Below are 17237 nucleotides of genomic sequence, written 5' to 3' on the forward strand. Positions count from 1 at the left end.
CAATGGGTCCCTTTCAAGGAGTCTGTGGGACATGGTATATCCATAAAGAGGCCTGGAAAACTACTGCTCCATTCCCTTCGATAGCTCAGATGGTAGAGCGGAGGACTGTAGATGAAGCGGGACAGGTATCCTTAGGTCGCTGGTTCAATTCCGGCTCGAAGGAAGAGCTTTCACTTAAGGTGGGCTGAATGTCTTTTTTCTTTGGCAAATGGACCTTTGCCTTTCATTGGCTGAAAAAGCAAAAGAGGATCTTTGCGCTCTGCGGGCCACGTGAATACAAATGCATGGGGCTAGTGGCGCAATGGATAACGCATCTGACTACCGATCAGAAGATTTTAGGTTCGACTCCTAGCTAGCTCGGCTTTTGGTCACTTCCACATTGCTAAAATGAGCAATTAGCCAACCCACACTGCAAATCATGAAAATCCCATAAGACACACTCAACAATCACCCTGTTTCTAGACCCAAAGCTTACCCTCACCTTGTCTTTCACAGAAAACATCTCATCTTCCGTCACATTCGAGTGCCTCTTTCGGCTTTTATGGCCACCATTTTGCACAATCTTTCAGACATCATATTTGCACAAGTGAGCTGTTATCTGATAATCTTCGCTATCTTGTTGCATGCGCCAAAATAATTTCACCAGAAGGTTGAACGTACTCAGCTGTAAACGCAATAGATGTGTCGTTCACATCTCATTGGATTAGTACCTTGTTTTTTTTTCTTCAAGGGCTCTGAAAGACTTTCATGCCTGGCTAGCTCAGTCGGTAGAGCATGAGACTCTTAATCTCAGGGTCGTGGGTTCGAGCCCCACGTCGGGCGATGACTTGACTGAAGCTGTCAGTATGATTTCAGTTAAGCTATTTGTTTGTTGTGCCATAGCACAAGTAAAATGGTGCTCTGGTCATCTTCCAAGCCCCCCCCTCCCCAACAATAAGCTTCAGTTACTCCACCAGGAATTGGTTGCTAAGAATCACTAAAGGTGTTTGATGATCCTTAAATGAGTAGTTCTTAACGTGCCTGTCAATGTTCAGCAATCATTATGAAACATGCCGATTCTTTGCAAAAAGATCATTGAAAAATGTTTGTATGGACACAGAATTCCTCAGCAAGCTGCATTGGATGAAGGAGACAGAGGCTTACACCTCTCTTTAGCAGAACCTTGGGATAGGGGAAAAACATCAATGACTAGCAAGAACTAAGAACCAAATTAGCTAAACTGCATATAGGGAGTGATGTTATCAAGGTACACCAAGTCACAGATGCTTGCTCAAGACAAGACATTTCACCAAATCTTGCCTTTGATGGTTCAGTGTCGCACTAGCATCCCCTGTTAGCAGAAGGCCTGAGTCACAATGGGTCCCTTTCAAGGAGTCTGTGGGACATGGTATATCCATAAAGAGGCCTGGAAAACTACTGCTCCATTCCCTTCGATAGCTCAGATGGTAGAGCGGAGGACTGTAGATGAAGCGGGACAGGTATCCTTAGGTCGCTGGTTCAATTCCGGCTCGAAGGAAGAGCTTTCACTTAAGGTGGGCTGAATGTCTTTTTTCTTTGGCAAATGGACCTTTGCCTTTCATTGGCTGAAAAAGCAAAAGAGGATCTTTGCGCTCTGCGGGCCACGTGAATACAAAGGCATGGGGCTAGTGGCGCAATGGATAACGCATCTGACTACGGATCAGAAGATTCTAGGTTCGACTCCTAGCTAGCTCGGCTTTTGGTCACTTCCACATTGCTAAAATGAGCAATTAACCAACCCACACTGCAAATCATGAAAATCCCATAAGACACACTCAACAATCACCCTGTTTCTAGACCCAAAGCTTACCCTCACCTTGTCTTTCACAGAAAACATCTCATCTTCCGTCACATTCGAGTGCCTCTTTCGGCTTTTATGGCCACCATTTTGCACAATCTTTCAGACATCATATTTGCACAAGTGAGCTGTTATCTGATAATCTTCGCTATCTTGTTGCATGCGCCAAAATAATTTCACCAGAAGGTTGAACGTACTCAGCTGTAAACGCAATAGATGTGTCGTTCACATCTCATTGGATTAGTACCTTGTTTTTTTTTCTTCAAGGGCTCTGAAAGACTTTCATGCCTGGCTAGCTCAGTCGGTAGAGCATGAGACTCTTAATCTCAGGGTCGTGGGTTCGAGCCCCACGTCGGGCGATGACTTGACTGAAGCTGTCAGTATGATTTCAGTTAAGCTATTTGTTTGTTGTGCCATAGCACAAGTAAAATGGTGCTCTGGTCATCTTCCAAGCCCCCCCCTCCCCAACAATAAGCTTCAGTTACTCCACCAGGAATTGGTTGCTAAGAATCACTAAAGGTGTTTGATGATCCTTAAATGAGTAGTTCTTAACGTGCCTGTCAATGTTCAGCAATCATTATGAAACATGCCGATTCTTTGCAAAAAGATCATTGAAAAATGTTTGTATGGACACAGAATTCCTCAGCAAGCTGCATTGGATGAAGGAGACAGAGGCTTACACCTCTCTTTAGCAGAACCTTGGGATAGGGGAAAAACATCAATGACTAGCAAGAACTAAGAACCAAATTAGCTAAACTGCATATAGGGAGTGATGTTATCAAGGTACACCAAGTCACAGATGCTTGCTCAAGACAAGACATTTCACCAAATCTTGCCTTTGATGGTTCAGTGTCGCACTAGCATCCCCTGTTAGCAGAAGGCCTGAGTCACAATGGGTCCCTTTCAAGGAGTCTGTGGGACATGGTATATCCATAAAGAGGCCTGGAAAACTACTGCTCCATTCCCTTCGATAGCTCAGATGGTAGAGCGGAGGACTGTAGATGAAGCGGGACAGGTATCCTTAGGTCGCTGGTTCAATTCCGGCTCGAAGGAAGAGCTTTCACTTAAGGTGGGCTGACTGTCTTTTTTCTTTGGCAAATGGACCTTTGCCTTTCATTGGCTGAAAAAGCAAAAGAGGATCTTTGCCCTCTGCGGGCCACATGAATACAAAGGCATGGGGCTAGTGGCGCAATGGATAACGCATCTGACTACGGATCAGAAGATTCTAGGTTCGACTCCTAGCTAGCTCGGCTTTTGGTCACTTCCACATTGCTAAAATGAGCAATTAGCCAACCCACACTGCAAATCATGAAAATCCCATAAGACACACTCAACAATCACCCTGTTTCTAGACCCAAAGCTTACCCTCACCTTGTCTTTCACAGAAAACATCTCATCTTCCGTCACATTCGAGTTCCTCTTTCGGCTTTTATGGCCACCATTTTGCACAATCTTTCAGACATCATATTTGCACAAGTGAGCTGTTATCTGATAATCTTCGCTATCTTGTTGCATGCGCCAAAATAATTTCACCAGAAGGTTGAACGTACTCAGCTGTAAACGCAATAGATGTGTCGTTCACATCTCATTGGATTAGTACCTTGTTTTTTTTTCTTCAAGGGCTCTGAAAGACTTTCATGCCTGGCTAGCTCAGTCGGTAGAGCATGAGACTCTTAATCTCAGGGTCGTGGGTTCGAGCCCCACGTCGGGCGATGACTTGACTGAAGCTGTCAGTATGATTTCAGTTAAGCTATTTGTTTGTTGTGCCATTGCACAAGTAAAATGGTGCTCTGGTCATCTTCCAAGCCCCCCCCACAATAAGCTTCAGTTACTCCACCAGGAATTGGTTGCTAAGAATCACTAAAGGTGTTTGATGATCCTTAAATGAGTAGTTCTTAACGTGCCTGTCAATGTTCAGCAATCATTATGAAACATGCCAATTCTTTGCAAAAAGATCATTGAAAAATGTTTGTATGGACACAGAATTCCTCAGCAAGCTGCATTGGATGAAGGAGACAGAGGCTTACACCTCTCTTTAGCAGAACCTTGGGATAGGGGAAAAACATCAATGACTAGCAAGAACTAAGAACCAAATTAGCTAAACTGCATATAGGGAGTGATGTTATCAAGGTACACCAAGTCACAGATGCTTGCTCAAGACAAGACATTTCACCAAATCTTGCCTTTGATGGTTCAGTGTCGCACTAGCATCCCCTGTTAGCAGAAGGCCTGAGTCACAATGGGTCCCTTTCAAGGAGTCTGTGGGACATGGTATATCCATAAAGAGGCCTGGAAAACTACTGCTCCATTCCCTTCGATAGCTCAGATGGTAGAGCGGAGGACTGTAGATGAAGCGGGACAGGTATCCTTAGGTCGCTGGTTCAATTCCGGCTCGAAGGAAGAGCTTTCACTTAAGGTGGGCTGAATGTCTTTTTTCTTTGGCAAATGGACCTTTGCCTTTCATTGGCTGAAAAAGCAAAAGAGGATCTTTGCGCTCTGCGGGCCACGTGAATACAAATGCATGGGGCTAGTGGCGCAATGGATAACGCATCTGACTACCGATCAGAAGATTTTAGGTTCGACTCCTAGCTAGCTCGGCTTTTGGTCACTTCCACATTGCTAAAATGAGCAATTAGCCAACCCACACTGCAAATCATGAAAATCCCATAAGACACACTCAACAATCACCCTGTTTCTAGACCCAAAGCTTACCCTCACCTTGTCTTTCACAGAAAACATCTCATCTTCCGTCACATTCGAGTGCCTCTTTCGGCTTTTATGGCCACCATTTTGCACAATCTTTCAGACATCATATTTGCACAAGTGAGCTGTTATCTGATAATCTTCGCTATCTTGTTGCATGCGCCAAAATAATTTCACCAGAAGGTTGAACGTACTCAGCTGTAAACGCAATAGATGTGTCGTTCACATCTCATTGGATTAGTACCTTGTTTTTTTTTCTTCAAGGGCTCTGAAAGACTTTCATGCCTGGCTAGCTCAGTCGGTAGAGCATGAGACTCTTAATCTCAGGGTCGTGGGTTCGAGCCCCACGTCGGGCGATGACTTGACTGAAGCTGTCAGTATGATTTCAGTTAAGCTATTTGTTTGTTGTGCCATAGCACAAGTAAAATGGTGCTCTGGTCATCTTCCAAGCCCCCCCCTCCCCAACAATAAGCTTCAGTTACTCCACCAGGAATTGGTTGCTAAGAATCACTAAAGGTGTTTGATGATCCTTAAATGAGTAGTTCTTAACGTGCCTGTCAATGTTCAGCAATCATTATGAAACATGCCGATTCTTTGCAAAAAGATCATTGAAAAATGTTTGTATGGACACAGAATTCCTCAGCAAGCTGCATTGGATGAAGGAGACAGAGGCTTACACCTCTCTTTAGCAGAACCTTGGGATAGGGGAAAAACATCAATGACTAGCAAGAACTAAGAACCAAATTAGCTAAACTGCATATAGGGAGTGATGTTATCAAGGTACACCAAGTCACAGATGCTTGCTCAAGACAAGACATTTCACCAAATCTTGCCTTTGATGGTTCAGTGTCGCACTAGCATCCCCTGTTAGCAGAAGGCCTGAGTCACAATGGGTCCCTTTCAAGGAGTCTGTGGGACATGGTATATCCATAAAGAGGCCTGGAAAACTACTGCTCCATTCCCTTCGATAGCTCAGATGGTAGAGCGGAGGACTGTAGATGAAGCGGGACAGGTATCCTTAGGTCGCTGGTTCAATTCCGGCTCGAAGGAAGAGCTTTCACTTAAGGTGGGCTGACTGTCTTTTTTCTTTGGCAAATGGACCTTTGCCTTTCATTGGCTGAAAAAGCAAAAGAGGATCTTTGCCCTCTGCGGGCCACATGAATACAAAGGCATGGGGCTAGTGGCGCAATGGATAACGCATCTGACTACGGATCAGAAGATTCTAGGTTCGACTCCTAGCTAGCTCGGCTTTTGGTCACTTCCACATTGCTAAAATGAGCAATTAGCCAACCCACACTGCAAATCATGAAAATCCCATAAGACACACTCAACAATCACCCTGTTTCTAGACCCAAAGCTTACCCTCACCTTGTCTTTCACAGAAAACATCTCATCTTCCGTCACATTCGAGTTCCTCTTTCGGCTTTTATGGCCACCATTTTGCACAATCTTTCAGACATCATATTTGCACAAGTGAGCTGTTATCTGATAATCTTCGCTATCTTGTTGCATGCGCCAAAATAATTTCACCAGAAGGTTGAACGTACTCAGCTGTAAACGCAATAGATGTGTCGTTCACATCTCATTGGATTAGTACCTTGTTTTTTTTTCTTCAAGGGCTCTGAAAGACTTTCATGCCTGGCTAGCTCAGTCGGTAGAGCATGAGACTCTTAATCTCAGGGTCGTGGGTTCGAGCCCCACGTCGGGCGATGACTTGACTGAAGCTGTCAGTATGATTTCAGTTAAGCTATTTGTTTGTTGTGCCATTGCACAAGTAAAATGGTGCTCTGGTCATCTTCCAAGCCCCCCCCCCAATAAGCTTCAGTTACTCCACCAGGAATTGGTTGCTAAGAATCACTAAAGGTGTTTGATGATCCTTAAATGAGTAGTTCTTAACGTGCCTGTCAATGTTCAGCAATCATTATGAAACATGCCAATTCTTTGCAAAAAGATCATTGAAAAATGTTTGTATGGACACAGAATTCCTCAGCAAGCTGCATTGGATGAAGGAGACAGAGGCTTACACCTCTCTTTAGCAGAACCTTGGGATAGGGGAAAAACATCAATGACTAGCAAGAACTAAGAACCAAATTAGCTAAACTGCATATAGGGAGTGATGTTATCAAGGTACACCAAGTCACAGATGCTTGCTCAAGACAAGACATTTCACCAAATCTTGCCTTTGATGGTTCAGTGTCGCACTAGCATCCCCTGTTAGCAGAAGGCCTGAGTCACAATGGGTCCCTTTCAAGGAGTCTGTGGGACATGGTATATCCATAAAGAGGCCTGGAAAACTACTGCTCCATTCCCTTCGATAGCTCAGATGGTAGAGCGGAGGACTGTAGATGAAGCGGGACAGGTATCCTTAGGTCGCTGGTTCAATTCCGGCTCGAAGGAAGAGCTTTCACTTAAGGTGGGCTGAATGTCTTTTTTCTTTGGCAAATGGACCTTTGCCTTTCATTGGCTGAAAAAGCAAAAGAGGATCTTTGCGCTCTGCGGGCCACGTGAATACAAATGCATGGGGCTAGTGGCGCAATGGATAACGCATCTGACTACCGATCAGAAGATTTTAGGTTCGACTCCTAGCTAGCTCGGCTTTTGGTCACTTCCACATTGCTAAAATGAGCAATTAGCCAACCCACACTGCAAATCATGAAAATCCCATAAGACACACTCAACAATCACCCTGTTTCTAGACCCAAAGCTTACCCTCACCTTGTCTTTCACAGAAAACATCTCATCTTCCGTCACATTCGAGTGCCTCTTTCGGCTTTTATGGCCACCATTTTGCACAATCTTTCAGACATCATATTTGCACAAGTGAGCTGTTATCTGATAATCTTCGCTATCTTGTTGCATGCGCCAAAATAATTTCACCAGAAGGTTGAACGTACTCAGCTGTAAACGCAATAGATGTGTCGTTCACATCTCATTGGATTAGTACCTTGTTTTTTTTTCTTCAAGGGCTCTGAAAGACTTTCATGCCTGGCTAGCTCAGTCGGTAGAGCATGAGACTCTTAATCTCAGGGTCGTGGGTTCGAGCCCCACGTCGGGCGATGACTTGACTGAAGCTGTCAGTATGATTTCAGTTAAGCTATTTGTTTGTTGTGCCATAGCACAAGTAAAATGGTGCTCTGGTCATCTTCCAAGCCCCCCCCTCCCCAACAATAAGCTTCAGTTACTCCACCAGGAATTGGTTGCTAAGAATCACTAAAGGTGTTTGATGATCCTTAAATGAGTAGTTCTTAACGTGCCTGTCAATGTTCAGCAATCATTATGAAACATGCCGATTCTTTGCAAAAAGATCATTGAAAAATGTTTGTATGGACACAGAATTCCTCAGCAAGCTGCATTGGATGAAGGAGACAGAGGCTTACACCTCTCTTTAGCAGAACCTTGGGATAGGGGAAAAACATCAATGACTAGCAAGAACTAAGAACCAAATTAGCTAAACTGCATATAGGGAGTGATGTTATCAAGGTACACCAAGTCACAGATGCTTGCTCAAGACAAGACATTTCACCAAATCTTGCCTTTGATGGTTCAGTGTCGCACTAGCATCCCCTGTTAGCAGAAGGCCTGAGTCACAATGGGTCCCTTTCAAGGAGTCTGTGGGACATGGTATATCCATAAAGAGGCCTGGAAAACTACTGCTCCATTCCCTTCGATAGCTCAGATGGTAGAGCGGAGGACTGTAGATGAAGCGGGACAGGTATCCTTAGGTCGCTGGTTCAATTCCGGCTCGAAGGAAGAGCTTTCACTTAAGGTGGGCTCACTGTCTTTTTTCTTTGGCAAATGGACCTTTGCCTTTCATTGGCTGAAAAAGCAAAAGAGGATCTTTGCGCTCTGCGGGCCACGTGAATACAAACGCATGGGGCTAGTGGCGCAATGGATAACGCATCTGACTACGGATCAGAAGATTCTAGGTTCGACTCCTAGCTAGCTCGGCTTTTGGTCACTTCCACATTGCTAAAATGAGCAATTAGCCAACCCACACTGCAAATCATGAAAATCCCAAAAGACACAGTCAACAGTCACCCTGTTTCTAGACCCAAAGCTTACCCTCACCTTGTCTTTCACAGAAAACATCTCATCTTCCGTCACATTCGAGTGCCTCTTTCGGCTTTTATGGCCACCATTTTGCACAATCTTTCAGACATCATATTTGCACAAGTGAGCTGTTATCTGATAATCTTCGCTATCTTGTTGCATGCGCCAAAATAATTTCACCAGAAGGTTGAACGTACTCAGCTGTAAACGCAATAGATGTGTCGTTCACATCTCATTGGATTAGTACCTTGTTTTTTTTTCTTCAAGGGCTCTGAAAGACTTTCATGCCTGGCTAGCTCAGTCGGTAGAGCATGAGACTCTTAATCTCAGGGTTGTGGGTTCGAGCCCCACGTCGGGCGATGACTTGACTGAAGCTGTCAGTATGATTTCAGTTAAGCTATTTGTTTGTTGTGCCATTGCACAAGTAAAATGGTGCTCTGGTCATCTTCCAAGCCCCCCCCTCCCCAACAATAAGCTTCAGTTACTCCACCAGGAATTGGTTGCTAAGAATCACTAAAGGTGTTTGATGATCCTTAAATGAGTAGTTCTTAACGTGCCTGTCAATGTTCAGCAATCATTATGAAACATGCCGATTCTTTGCAAAAAGATCATTGAAAAATGTTTGTATGGACACAGAATTCCTCAGCAAGCTGCATTGGATGAAGGAGACAGAGGCTTACACCTCTCTTTAGCAGAACCTTGGGATAGGGGAAAAACATCAATGACTAGCAAGAACTAAGAACCAAATTAGCTAAACTGCATATAGGGAGTGATGTTATCAAGGTACACCAAGTCACAGATGCTTGCTCAAGACAAGACATTTCACCAAATCTTGCCTTTGATGGTTCAGTGTCGCACTAGCATCCCCTGTTAGCAGAAGGCCTGAGTCACAATGGGTCCCTTTCAAGGAGTCTGTGGGACATGGTATATCCATAAAGAGGCCTGGAAAACTACTGCTCCATTCCCTTCGATAGCTCAGATGGTAGAGCGGAGGACTGTAGATGAAGCGGGACAGGTATCCTTAGGTCGCTGGTTCAATTCCGGCTCGAAGGAAGAGCTTTCACTTAAGGTGGGCTGACTGTCTTTTTTCTTTGGCAAATGGACCTTTGCCTTTCATTGGCTGAAAAAGCAAAAGAGGATCTTTGCCCTCTGCGGGCCACATGAATACAAAGGCATGGGGCTAGTGGCGCAATGGATAACGCATCTGACTACGGATCAGAAGATTCTAGGTTTGACTCCTAGCTAGCTCGGCTTTTGGTCACTTCCACATTGCTAAAATGAGCAATTAGCCAACCCACACTGCAAATCATGAAAATCCCATAAGACACACTCAACAATCACCCTGTTTCTAGACCCAAAGCTTACCCTCACCTTGTCTTTCACAGAAAACATCTCATCTTCCGTCACATTCGAGTTCCTCTTTCGGCTTTTATGGCCACCATTTTGCACAATCTTTCAGACATCATATTTGCACAAGTGAGCTGTTATCTGATAATCTTCGCTATCTTGTTGCATGCGCCAAAATAATTTCACCAGAAGGTTGAACGTACTCAGCTGTAAACGCAATAGATGTGTCGTTCACATCTCATTGGATTAGTACCTTGTTTTTTTTTCTTCAAGGGCTCTGAAAGACTTTCATGCCTGGCTAGCTCAGTCGGTAGAGCATGAGACTCTTAATCTCAGGGTTGTGGGTTCGAGCCCCACGTCGGGCGATGACTTGACTGAAGCTGTCAGTATGATTTCAGTTAAGCTATTTGTTTGTTGTGCCATTGCACAAGTAAAATGGTGCTCTGGTCATCTTCCAAGCCCCCCCCTCCCCAACAATAAGCTTCAGTTACTCCACCAGGAATTGGTTGCTAAGAATCACTAAAGGTGTTTGATGATCCTTAAATGAGTAGTTCTTAACGTGCCTGTCAATGTTCAGCAATCATTATGAAACATGCCGATTCTTTGCAAAAAGATCATTGAAAAATGTTTGTATGGACACAGAATTCCTCAGCAAGCTGCATTGGATGAAGGAGACAGAGGCTTACACCTCTCTTTAGCAGAACCTTGGGATAGGGGAAAAACATCAATGACTAGCAAGAACTAAGAACCAAATTAGCTAAACTGCATATAGGGAGTGATGTTATCAAGGTACACCAAGTCACAGATGCTTGCTCAAGACAAGACATTTCACCAAATCTTGCCTTTGATGGTTCAGTGTCGCACTAGCATCCCCTGTTAGCAGAAGGCCTGAGTCACAATGGGTCCCTTTCAAGGAGTCTGTGGGACATGGTATATCCATAAAGAGGCCTGGAAAACTACTGCTCCATTCCCTTCGATAGCTCAGATGGTAGAGCGGAGGACTGTAGATGAAGCGGGACAGGTATCCTTAGGTCGCTGGTTCAATTCCGGCTCGAAGGAAGAGCTTTCACTTAAGGTGGGCTGACTGTCTTTTTTCTTTGGCAAATGGACCTTTGCCTTTCATTGGCTGAAAAAGCAAAAGAGGATCTTTGCCCTCTGCGGGCCACATGAATACAAAGGCATGGGGCTAGTGGCGCAATGGATAACGCATCTGACTACGGATCAGAAGATTCTAGGTTTGACTCCTAGCTAGCTCGGCTTTTGGTCACTTCCACATTGCTAAAATGAGCAATTAGCCAACCCACACTGCAAATCATGAAAATCCCATAAGACACACTCAACAATCACCCTGTTTCTAGACCCAAAGCTTACCCTCACCTTGTCTTTCACAGAAAACATCTCATCTTCCGTCACATTCGAGTTCCTCTTTCGGCTTTTATGGCCACCATTTTGCACAATCTTTCAGACATCATATTTGCACAAGTGAGCTGTTATCTGATAATCTTCGCTATCTTGTTGCATGCGCCAAAATAATTTCACCAGAAGGTTGAACGTACTCAGCTGTAAACGCAATAGATGTGTCGTTCACATCTCATTGGATTAGTACCTTGTTTTTTTTTCTTCAAGGGCTCTGAAAGACTTTCATGCCTGGCTAGCTCAGTCGGTAGAGCATGAGACTCTTAATCTCAGGGTCGTGGGTTCGAGCCCCACGTCGGGCGATGACTTGACTGAAGCTGTCAGTATGATTTCAGTTAAGCTATTTGTTTGTTGTGCCATTGCACAAGTAAAATGGTGCTCTGGTCATCTTCCAAGCCCCCCCCTCCCCAACAATAAGCTTCAGTTACTCCACCAGGAATTGGTTGCTAAGAATCACTAAAGGTGTTTGATGATCCTTAAATGAGTAGTTCTTAACGTGCCTGTCAATGTTCAGCAATCATTATGAAACATGCCAATTCTTTGCAAAAAGATCATTGAAAAATGTTTGTATGGAGACAGAATTCCTCAGCAAGCTGCATTGGATGAAGGAGACAGAGGCTTACACCTCTCTTTAGCAGAACCTTGGGATAGGGGAAAAACATCAATGACTAGCAAGAACTAAGAACCAAATTAGCTAAACTGCATATAGGGAGTGATGTTATCAAGGTACACCAAGTCACAGATGCTTGCTCAAGACAAGACATTTCACCAAATCTTGCCTTTGATGGTTCAGTGTCGCACTAGCATCCCCTGTTAGCAGAAGGCCTGAGTCACAATGGGTCCCTTTCAAGGAGTCTGTGGGACATGGTATATCCATAAAGAGGCCTGGAAAACTACTGCTCCATTCCCTTCGATAGCTCAGATGGTAGAGCGGAGGACTGTAGATGAAGCGGGACAGGTATCCTTAGGTCGCTGGTTCAATTCCGGCTCGAAGGAAGAGCTTTCACTTAAGGTGGGCTGAATGTCTTTTTTCTTTGGCAAATGGACCTTTGCCTTTCATTGGCTGAAAAAGCAAAAGAGGATCTTTGCGCTCTGCGGGCCACGTGAATACAAATGCATGGGGCTAGTGGCGCAATGGATAACGCATCTGACTACCGATCAGAAGATTTTAGGTTCGACTCCTAGCTAGCTCGGCTTTTGGTCACTTCCACATTGCTAAAATGAGCAATTAGCCAACCCACACTGCAAATCATGAAAATCTCATAAGACACACTCAACAATCACCCTGTTTCTAGACCCAAAGCTTACCCTCACCTTGTCTTTCACAGAAAACATCTCATCTTCCGTCACATTCGAGTGCCTCTTTCGGCTTTTATGGCCACCATTTTGCACAATCTTTCAGACATCATATTTGCACAAGTGAGCTGTTATCTGATAATCTTCGCTATCTTGTTGCATGCGCCAAAATAATTTCACCAGAAGGTTGAACGTACTCAGCTGTAAACGCAATAGATGTGTCGTTCACATCTCATTGGATTAGTACCTTGTTTTTTTTTCTTCAAGGGCTCTGAAAGACTTTCATGCCTGGCTAGCTCAGTCGGTAGAGCATGAGACTCTTAATCTCAGGGTCGTGGGTTCGAGCCCCACGTCGGGCGATGACTTGACTGAAGCTGTCAGTATGATTTCAGTTAAGCTATTTGTTTGTTGTGCCATAGCACAAGTAAAATGGTGCTCTGGTCATCTTCCAAGCCCCCCCCTCCCCAACAATAAGCTTCAGTTACTCCACCAGGAATTGGTTGCTAAGAATCACTAAAGGTGTTTGATGATCCTTAAATGAGTAGTTCTTAACGTGCCTGTCAATGTTCAGCAATCATTATGAAACATGCCGATTCTTTGCAAAAAGATCATTGAAAAATGTTTGTATGGACACAGAATTCCTCAGCAAGCTGCATTGGATGAAGGAGACAGAGGCTTACACCTCTCTTTAGCAGAACCTTGGGATAGGGGAAAAACATCAATGACTAGCAAGAACTAAGAACCAAATTAGCTAAACTGCATATAGGGAGTGATGTTATCAAGGTACACCAAGTCACAGATGCTTGCTCAAGACAAGACATTTCACCAAATCTTGCCTTTGATGGTTCAGTGTCGCACTAGCATCCCCTGTTAGCAGAAGGCCTGAGTCACAATGGGTCCCTTTCAAGGAGTCTGTGGGACATGGTATATCCATAAAGAGGCCTGGAAAACTACTGCTCCATTCCCTTCGATAGCTCAGATGGTAGAGCGGAGGACTGTAGATGAAGCGGGACAGGTATCCTTAGGTCGCTGGTTCAATTCCGGCTCGAAGGAAGAGCTTTCACTTAAGGTGGGCTGAATGTCTTTTTTCTTTGGCAAATGGACCTTTGCCTTTCATTGGCTGAAAAAGCAAAAGAGGATCTTTGCGCTCTGCGGGCCACGTGAATACAAATGCATGGGGCTAGTGGCGCAATGGATAACGCATCTGACTACCGATCAGAAGATTTTAGGTTCGACTCCTAGCTAGCTCGGCTTTTGGTCACTTCCACATTGCTAAAATGAGCAATTAGCCAACCCACACTGCAAATCATGAAAATCCCATAAGACACACTCAACAATCACCCTGTTTCTAGACCCAAAGCTTACCCTCACCTTGTCTTTCACAGAAAACATCTCATCTTCCGTCACATTCGAGTGCCTCTTTCGGCTTTTATGGCCACCATTTTGCACAATCTTTCAGACATCATATTTGCACAAGTGAGCTGTTATCTGATAATCTTCGCTATCTTGTTGCATGCGCCAAAATAATTTCACCAGAAGGTTGAACGTACTCAGCTGTAAACGCAATAGATGTGTCGTTCACATCTCATTGGATTAGTACCTTGTTTTTTTTTCTTCAAGGGCTCTGAAAGACTTTCATGCCTGGCTAGCTCAGTCGGTAGAGCATGAGACTCTTAATCTCAGGGTCGTGGGTTCGAGCCCCACGTCGGGCGATGACTTGACTGAAGCTGTCAGTATGATTTCAGTTAAGCTATTTGTTTGTTGTGCCATAGCACAAGTAAAATGGTGCTCTGGTCATCTTCCAAGCCCCCCCCTCCCCAACAATAAGCTTCAGTTACTCCACCAGGAATTGGTTGCTAAGAATCACTAAAGGTGTTTGATGATCCTTAAATGAGTAGTTCTTAACGTGCCTGTCAATGTTCAGCAATCATTATGAAACATGCCGATTCTTTGCAAAAAGATCATTGAAAAATGTTTGTATGGACACAGAATTCCTCAGCAAGCTGCATTGGATGAAGGAGACAGAGGCTTACACCTCTCTTTAGCAGAACCTTGGGATAGGGGAAAAACATCAATGACTAGCAAGAACTAAGAACCAAATTAGCTAAACTGCATATAGGGAGTGATGTTATCAAGGTACACCAAGTCACAGATGCTTGCTCAAGACAAGACATTTCACCAAATCTTGCCTTTGATGGTTCAGTGTCGCACTAGCATCCCCTGTTAGCAGAAGGCCTGAGTCACAATGGGTCCCTTTCAAGGAGTCTGTGGGACATGGTATATCCATAAAGAGGCCTGGAAAACTACTGCTCCATTCCCTTCGATAGCTCACATGGTAGAGCGGAGGACTGTAGATGAAGCGGGACAGGTATCCTTAGGTCGCTGGTTCAATTCCGGCTCGAAGGAAGAGCTTTCACTTAAGGTGGGCTGACTGTCTTTTTTCTTTGGCAAATGGACCTTTGCCTTTCATTGGCTGAAAAAGCAAAAGAGGATCTTTGCGCTCTGCGGGCCACATGAATACAAAGGCATGGGGCTAGTGGCGCAATGGATAACGCATCTGACTACGGATCAGAAGATTCTAGGTTCGACTCCTAGCTAGCTCGGCTTTTGGTCCCTTCCACATTGCTAAAATGAGCAATTAACCAACCCACACTGCAAATCATGAAAATCCCATAAGACACACTCAACAATCACCCTGTTTCTAGACCCAAAGCTTACCCTCACCTTGTCTTTCACAGAAAACATCTCATCTTCCGTCACATTCGAGTGCCTCTTTCGGCTTTTATGGCCACCATTTTGCACAATCTTTCAGACATCATATTTGCACAAGTGAGCTGTTATCTGATAATCTTCGCTATCTTGTTGCATGCGCCAAAATAATTTCACCAGAAGGTTGAACGTACTCAGCTGTAAACGCAATAATGTGTCGTTCACATCTCATTGGATTAGTACCTTGTTTTTTTTTCTTCAAGGGCTCTGAAAGACTTTCATGCCTGGCTAGCTCAGTCGGTAGAGCATGAGACTCTTAATCTCAGGGTCGTGGGTTCGAGCCCCACGTCGGGCGATGACTTGACTGAAGCTGTCAGTATGATTTCAGTTAAGCTATTTGTTTGTTGTGCCATAGCACAAGTAAAATGGTGCTCTGGTCATCTTCCAAGCCCCCCCCTCCCCAACAATAAGCTTCAGTTACTCCACCAGGAATTGGTTGCTAAGAATCACTAAAGGTGTTTGATGATCCTTAAATGAGTAGTTCTTAACGTGCCTGTCAATGTTCAGCAATCATTATGAAACATGCCGATTCTTTGCAAAAAGATCATTGAAAAATGTTTGTATGGACACAGAATTCCTCAGCAAGCTGCATTGGATGAAGGAGACAGAGGCTTACACCTCTCTTTAGCAGAACCTTGGGATAGGGGAAAAACATCAATGACTAGCAAGAACTAAGAACCAAATTAGCTAAACTGCATATAGGGAGTGATGTTATCAAGGTACACCAAGTCACAGATGCTTGCTCAAGACAAGACATTTCACCAAATCTTGCCTTTGATGGTTCAGTGTCGCACTAGCATCCCCTGTTAGCAGAAGGCCTGAGTCACAATGGGTCCCTTTCAAGGAGTCTGTGGGACATGGTATATCCATAAAGAGGCCTGGAAAACTACTGCTCCATTCCCTTCGATAGCTCAGATGGTAGAGCGGAGGACTGTAGATGAAGCGGGACAGGTATCCTTAGGTCGCTGGTTCAATTCCGGCTCGAAGGAAGAGCTTTCACTTAAGGTGGGCTGAATGTCTTTTTTCTTTGGCAAATGGACCTTTGCCTTTCATTGGCTGAAAAAGCAAAAGAGGATCTTTGCGCTCTGCGGGCCACGTGAATACAAATGCATGGGGCTAGTGGCGCAATGGATAACGCATCTGACTACCGATCAGAAGATTTTAGGTTCGACTCCTAGCTAGCTCGGCTTTTGGTCACTTCCACATTGCTAAAATGAGCAATTAGCCAACCCACACTGCAAATCATGAAAATCCCATAAGACACACTCAACAATCACCCTGTTTCTAGACCCAAAGCTTACCCTCACCTTGTCTTTCACAGAAAACATCTCATCTTCCGTCACATTCGAGTGCCTCTTTCGGCTTTTATGGCCACCATTTTGCACAATCTTTCAGACATCATATTTGCACAAGTGAGCTGTTATCTGATAATCTTCGCTATCTTGTTGCATGCGCCAAAATAATTTCACCAGAAGGTTGAACGTACTCAGCTGTAAACGCAATAGATGTGTCGTTCACATCTCATTGGATTAGTACCTTGTTTTTTTTTCTTCAAGGGCTCTGAAAGACTTTCATGCCTGGCTAGCTCAGTCGGTAGAGCATGAGACTCTTAATCTCAGGGTCGTGGGTTCGAGCCCCACGTCGGGCGATGACTTGACTGAAGCTGTCAGTATGATTTCAGTTAAGCTATTTGTTTGTTGTGCCATAGCACAAGTAAAATGGTGCTCTGGTCATCTTCCAAGCCCCCCCCTCCCCAACAATAAGCTTCAGTTACTCCACCAGGAATTGGTTGCTAAGAATCACTAAAGGTGTTTGATGATCCTTAAATGAGTAGTTCTTA

General features: G+C 44.4%; 39 non-coding genes across 39 annotated transcripts; all 39 read left to right on the forward strand.

Annotated features, from left to right (window-relative positions):
- Positions 1-74: 74 nt before the first annotated feature.
- On the forward strand, positions 75-163 carry trnay-gua (transfer RNA tyrosine (anticodon GUA)). The gene is given in 2 exon segments: positions 75-111; positions 128-163. It is a non-coding gene; the product is annotated as a tRNA-Tyr (tRNA).
- Positions 164-287: 124 nt separating this feature from the next.
- On the forward strand, positions 288-360 carry trnag-acc (transfer RNA glycine (anticodon ACC)). The gene has a single exon. It is a non-coding gene; the product is annotated as a tRNA-Gly (tRNA).
- A 389-nt stretch (positions 361-749) lies between these two features.
- Positions 750-822, forward strand: trnak-cuu (transfer RNA lysine (anticodon CUU)). Its single transcript has one exon. It is a non-coding gene; the product is annotated as a tRNA-Lys (tRNA).
- Positions 823-1427: 605 nt separating this feature from the next.
- On the forward strand, positions 1428-1516 carry trnay-gua (transfer RNA tyrosine (anticodon GUA)). Its single transcript is given in 2 exon segments — positions 1428-1464; positions 1481-1516. It is a non-coding gene; the product is annotated as a tRNA-Tyr (tRNA).
- Positions 1517-1640: 124 nt separating this feature from the next.
- Positions 1641-1713, forward strand: trnar-acg (transfer RNA arginine (anticodon ACG)). The gene has a single exon. It is a non-coding gene; the product is annotated as a tRNA-Arg (tRNA).
- Positions 1714-2102: 389 nt separating this feature from the next.
- On the forward strand, positions 2103-2175 carry trnak-cuu (transfer RNA lysine (anticodon CUU)). Its single transcript has one exon. It is a non-coding gene; the product is annotated as a tRNA-Lys (tRNA).
- A 605-nt stretch (positions 2176-2780) lies between these two features.
- trnay-gua (transfer RNA tyrosine (anticodon GUA)) lies at positions 2781-2869 on the forward strand. The gene is given in 2 exon segments: positions 2781-2817; positions 2834-2869. It is a non-coding gene; the product is annotated as a tRNA-Tyr (tRNA).
- Positions 2870-2993: 124 nt separating this feature from the next.
- trnar-acg (transfer RNA arginine (anticodon ACG)) lies at positions 2994-3066 on the forward strand. Its single transcript has one exon. It is a non-coding gene; the product is annotated as a tRNA-Arg (tRNA).
- A 389-nt stretch (positions 3067-3455) lies between these two features.
- Positions 3456-3528, forward strand: trnak-cuu (transfer RNA lysine (anticodon CUU)). The gene has a single exon. It is a non-coding gene; the product is annotated as a tRNA-Lys (tRNA).
- A 599-nt stretch (positions 3529-4127) lies between these two features.
- On the forward strand, positions 4128-4216 carry trnay-gua (transfer RNA tyrosine (anticodon GUA)). Its single transcript is given in 2 exon segments — positions 4128-4164; positions 4181-4216. It is a non-coding gene; the product is annotated as a tRNA-Tyr (tRNA).
- Positions 4217-4340: 124 nt separating this feature from the next.
- Positions 4341-4413, forward strand: trnag-acc (transfer RNA glycine (anticodon ACC)). Its single transcript has one exon. It is a non-coding gene; the product is annotated as a tRNA-Gly (tRNA).
- A 389-nt stretch (positions 4414-4802) lies between these two features.
- Positions 4803-4875, forward strand: trnak-cuu (transfer RNA lysine (anticodon CUU)). Its single transcript has one exon. It is a non-coding gene; the product is annotated as a tRNA-Lys (tRNA).
- A 605-nt stretch (positions 4876-5480) lies between these two features.
- trnay-gua (transfer RNA tyrosine (anticodon GUA)) lies at positions 5481-5569 on the forward strand. Its single transcript is given in 2 exon segments — positions 5481-5517; positions 5534-5569. It is a non-coding gene; the product is annotated as a tRNA-Tyr (tRNA).
- Positions 5570-5693: 124 nt separating this feature from the next.
- On the forward strand, positions 5694-5766 carry trnar-acg (transfer RNA arginine (anticodon ACG)). Its single transcript has one exon. It is a non-coding gene; the product is annotated as a tRNA-Arg (tRNA).
- Positions 5767-6155: 389 nt separating this feature from the next.
- trnak-cuu (transfer RNA lysine (anticodon CUU)) lies at positions 6156-6228 on the forward strand. The gene has a single exon. It is a non-coding gene; the product is annotated as a tRNA-Lys (tRNA).
- A 599-nt stretch (positions 6229-6827) lies between these two features.
- On the forward strand, positions 6828-6916 carry trnay-gua (transfer RNA tyrosine (anticodon GUA)). Its single transcript is given in 2 exon segments — positions 6828-6864; positions 6881-6916. It is a non-coding gene; the product is annotated as a tRNA-Tyr (tRNA).
- A 124-nt stretch (positions 6917-7040) lies between these two features.
- On the forward strand, positions 7041-7113 carry trnag-acc (transfer RNA glycine (anticodon ACC)). Its single transcript has one exon. It is a non-coding gene; the product is annotated as a tRNA-Gly (tRNA).
- A 389-nt stretch (positions 7114-7502) lies between these two features.
- trnak-cuu (transfer RNA lysine (anticodon CUU)) lies at positions 7503-7575 on the forward strand. The gene has a single exon. It is a non-coding gene; the product is annotated as a tRNA-Lys (tRNA).
- Positions 7576-8180: 605 nt separating this feature from the next.
- trnay-gua (transfer RNA tyrosine (anticodon GUA)) lies at positions 8181-8269 on the forward strand. Its single transcript is given in 2 exon segments — positions 8181-8217; positions 8234-8269. It is a non-coding gene; the product is annotated as a tRNA-Tyr (tRNA).
- A 124-nt stretch (positions 8270-8393) lies between these two features.
- Positions 8394-8466, forward strand: trnar-acg (transfer RNA arginine (anticodon ACG)). Its single transcript has one exon. It is a non-coding gene; the product is annotated as a tRNA-Arg (tRNA).
- Positions 8467-8855: 389 nt separating this feature from the next.
- Positions 8856-8928, forward strand: trnak-cuu (transfer RNA lysine (anticodon CUU)). Its single transcript has one exon. It is a non-coding gene; the product is annotated as a tRNA-Lys (tRNA).
- A 605-nt stretch (positions 8929-9533) lies between these two features.
- Positions 9534-9622, forward strand: trnay-gua (transfer RNA tyrosine (anticodon GUA)). The gene is given in 2 exon segments: positions 9534-9570; positions 9587-9622. It is a non-coding gene; the product is annotated as a tRNA-Tyr (tRNA).
- Positions 9623-9746: 124 nt separating this feature from the next.
- trnar-acg (transfer RNA arginine (anticodon ACG)) lies at positions 9747-9819 on the forward strand. The gene has a single exon. It is a non-coding gene; the product is annotated as a tRNA-Arg (tRNA).
- A 389-nt stretch (positions 9820-10208) lies between these two features.
- trnak-cuu (transfer RNA lysine (anticodon CUU)) lies at positions 10209-10281 on the forward strand. The gene has a single exon. It is a non-coding gene; the product is annotated as a tRNA-Lys (tRNA).
- Positions 10282-10886: 605 nt separating this feature from the next.
- Positions 10887-10975, forward strand: trnay-gua (transfer RNA tyrosine (anticodon GUA)). Its single transcript is given in 2 exon segments — positions 10887-10923; positions 10940-10975. It is a non-coding gene; the product is annotated as a tRNA-Tyr (tRNA).
- Positions 10976-11099: 124 nt separating this feature from the next.
- trnar-acg (transfer RNA arginine (anticodon ACG)) lies at positions 11100-11172 on the forward strand. Its single transcript has one exon. It is a non-coding gene; the product is annotated as a tRNA-Arg (tRNA).
- Positions 11173-11561: 389 nt separating this feature from the next.
- Positions 11562-11634, forward strand: trnak-cuu (transfer RNA lysine (anticodon CUU)). Its single transcript has one exon. It is a non-coding gene; the product is annotated as a tRNA-Lys (tRNA).
- A 605-nt stretch (positions 11635-12239) lies between these two features.
- Positions 12240-12328, forward strand: trnay-gua (transfer RNA tyrosine (anticodon GUA)). The gene is given in 2 exon segments: positions 12240-12276; positions 12293-12328. It is a non-coding gene; the product is annotated as a tRNA-Tyr (tRNA).
- Positions 12329-12452: 124 nt separating this feature from the next.
- Positions 12453-12525, forward strand: trnag-acc (transfer RNA glycine (anticodon ACC)). Its single transcript has one exon. It is a non-coding gene; the product is annotated as a tRNA-Gly (tRNA).
- Positions 12526-12914: 389 nt separating this feature from the next.
- trnak-cuu (transfer RNA lysine (anticodon CUU)) lies at positions 12915-12987 on the forward strand. Its single transcript has one exon. It is a non-coding gene; the product is annotated as a tRNA-Lys (tRNA).
- Positions 12988-13592: 605 nt separating this feature from the next.
- Positions 13593-13681, forward strand: trnay-gua (transfer RNA tyrosine (anticodon GUA)). Its single transcript is given in 2 exon segments — positions 13593-13629; positions 13646-13681. It is a non-coding gene; the product is annotated as a tRNA-Tyr (tRNA).
- Positions 13682-13805: 124 nt separating this feature from the next.
- Positions 13806-13878, forward strand: trnag-acc (transfer RNA glycine (anticodon ACC)). Its single transcript has one exon. It is a non-coding gene; the product is annotated as a tRNA-Gly (tRNA).
- A 389-nt stretch (positions 13879-14267) lies between these two features.
- Positions 14268-14340, forward strand: trnak-cuu (transfer RNA lysine (anticodon CUU)). The gene has a single exon. It is a non-coding gene; the product is annotated as a tRNA-Lys (tRNA).
- A 605-nt stretch (positions 14341-14945) lies between these two features.
- Positions 14946-15034, forward strand: trnay-gua (transfer RNA tyrosine (anticodon GUA)). The gene is given in 2 exon segments: positions 14946-14982; positions 14999-15034. It is a non-coding gene; the product is annotated as a tRNA-Tyr (tRNA).
- A 124-nt stretch (positions 15035-15158) lies between these two features.
- Positions 15159-15231, forward strand: trnar-acg (transfer RNA arginine (anticodon ACG)). Its single transcript has one exon. It is a non-coding gene; the product is annotated as a tRNA-Arg (tRNA).
- Positions 15232-15619: 388 nt separating this feature from the next.
- trnak-cuu (transfer RNA lysine (anticodon CUU)) lies at positions 15620-15692 on the forward strand. The gene has a single exon. It is a non-coding gene; the product is annotated as a tRNA-Lys (tRNA).
- A 605-nt stretch (positions 15693-16297) lies between these two features.
- trnay-gua (transfer RNA tyrosine (anticodon GUA)) lies at positions 16298-16386 on the forward strand. Its single transcript is given in 2 exon segments — positions 16298-16334; positions 16351-16386. It is a non-coding gene; the product is annotated as a tRNA-Tyr (tRNA).
- A 124-nt stretch (positions 16387-16510) lies between these two features.
- Positions 16511-16583, forward strand: trnag-acc (transfer RNA glycine (anticodon ACC)). Its single transcript has one exon. It is a non-coding gene; the product is annotated as a tRNA-Gly (tRNA).
- A 389-nt stretch (positions 16584-16972) lies between these two features.
- Positions 16973-17045, forward strand: trnak-cuu (transfer RNA lysine (anticodon CUU)). The gene has a single exon. It is a non-coding gene; the product is annotated as a tRNA-Lys (tRNA).
- The last annotated feature ends 192 nt before the right edge of the window (positions 17046-17237 follow it).

This window comes from Oryzias latipes, chromosome 6 (genome assembly GCF_053564925.1).
Source record: "Oryzias latipes strain Hd-rR chromosome 6, Olatipes_Hd-rR_3.1".
NCBI lineage: Eukaryota > Metazoa > Chordata > Actinopteri > Beloniformes > Adrianichthyidae > Oryzias > Oryzias latipes.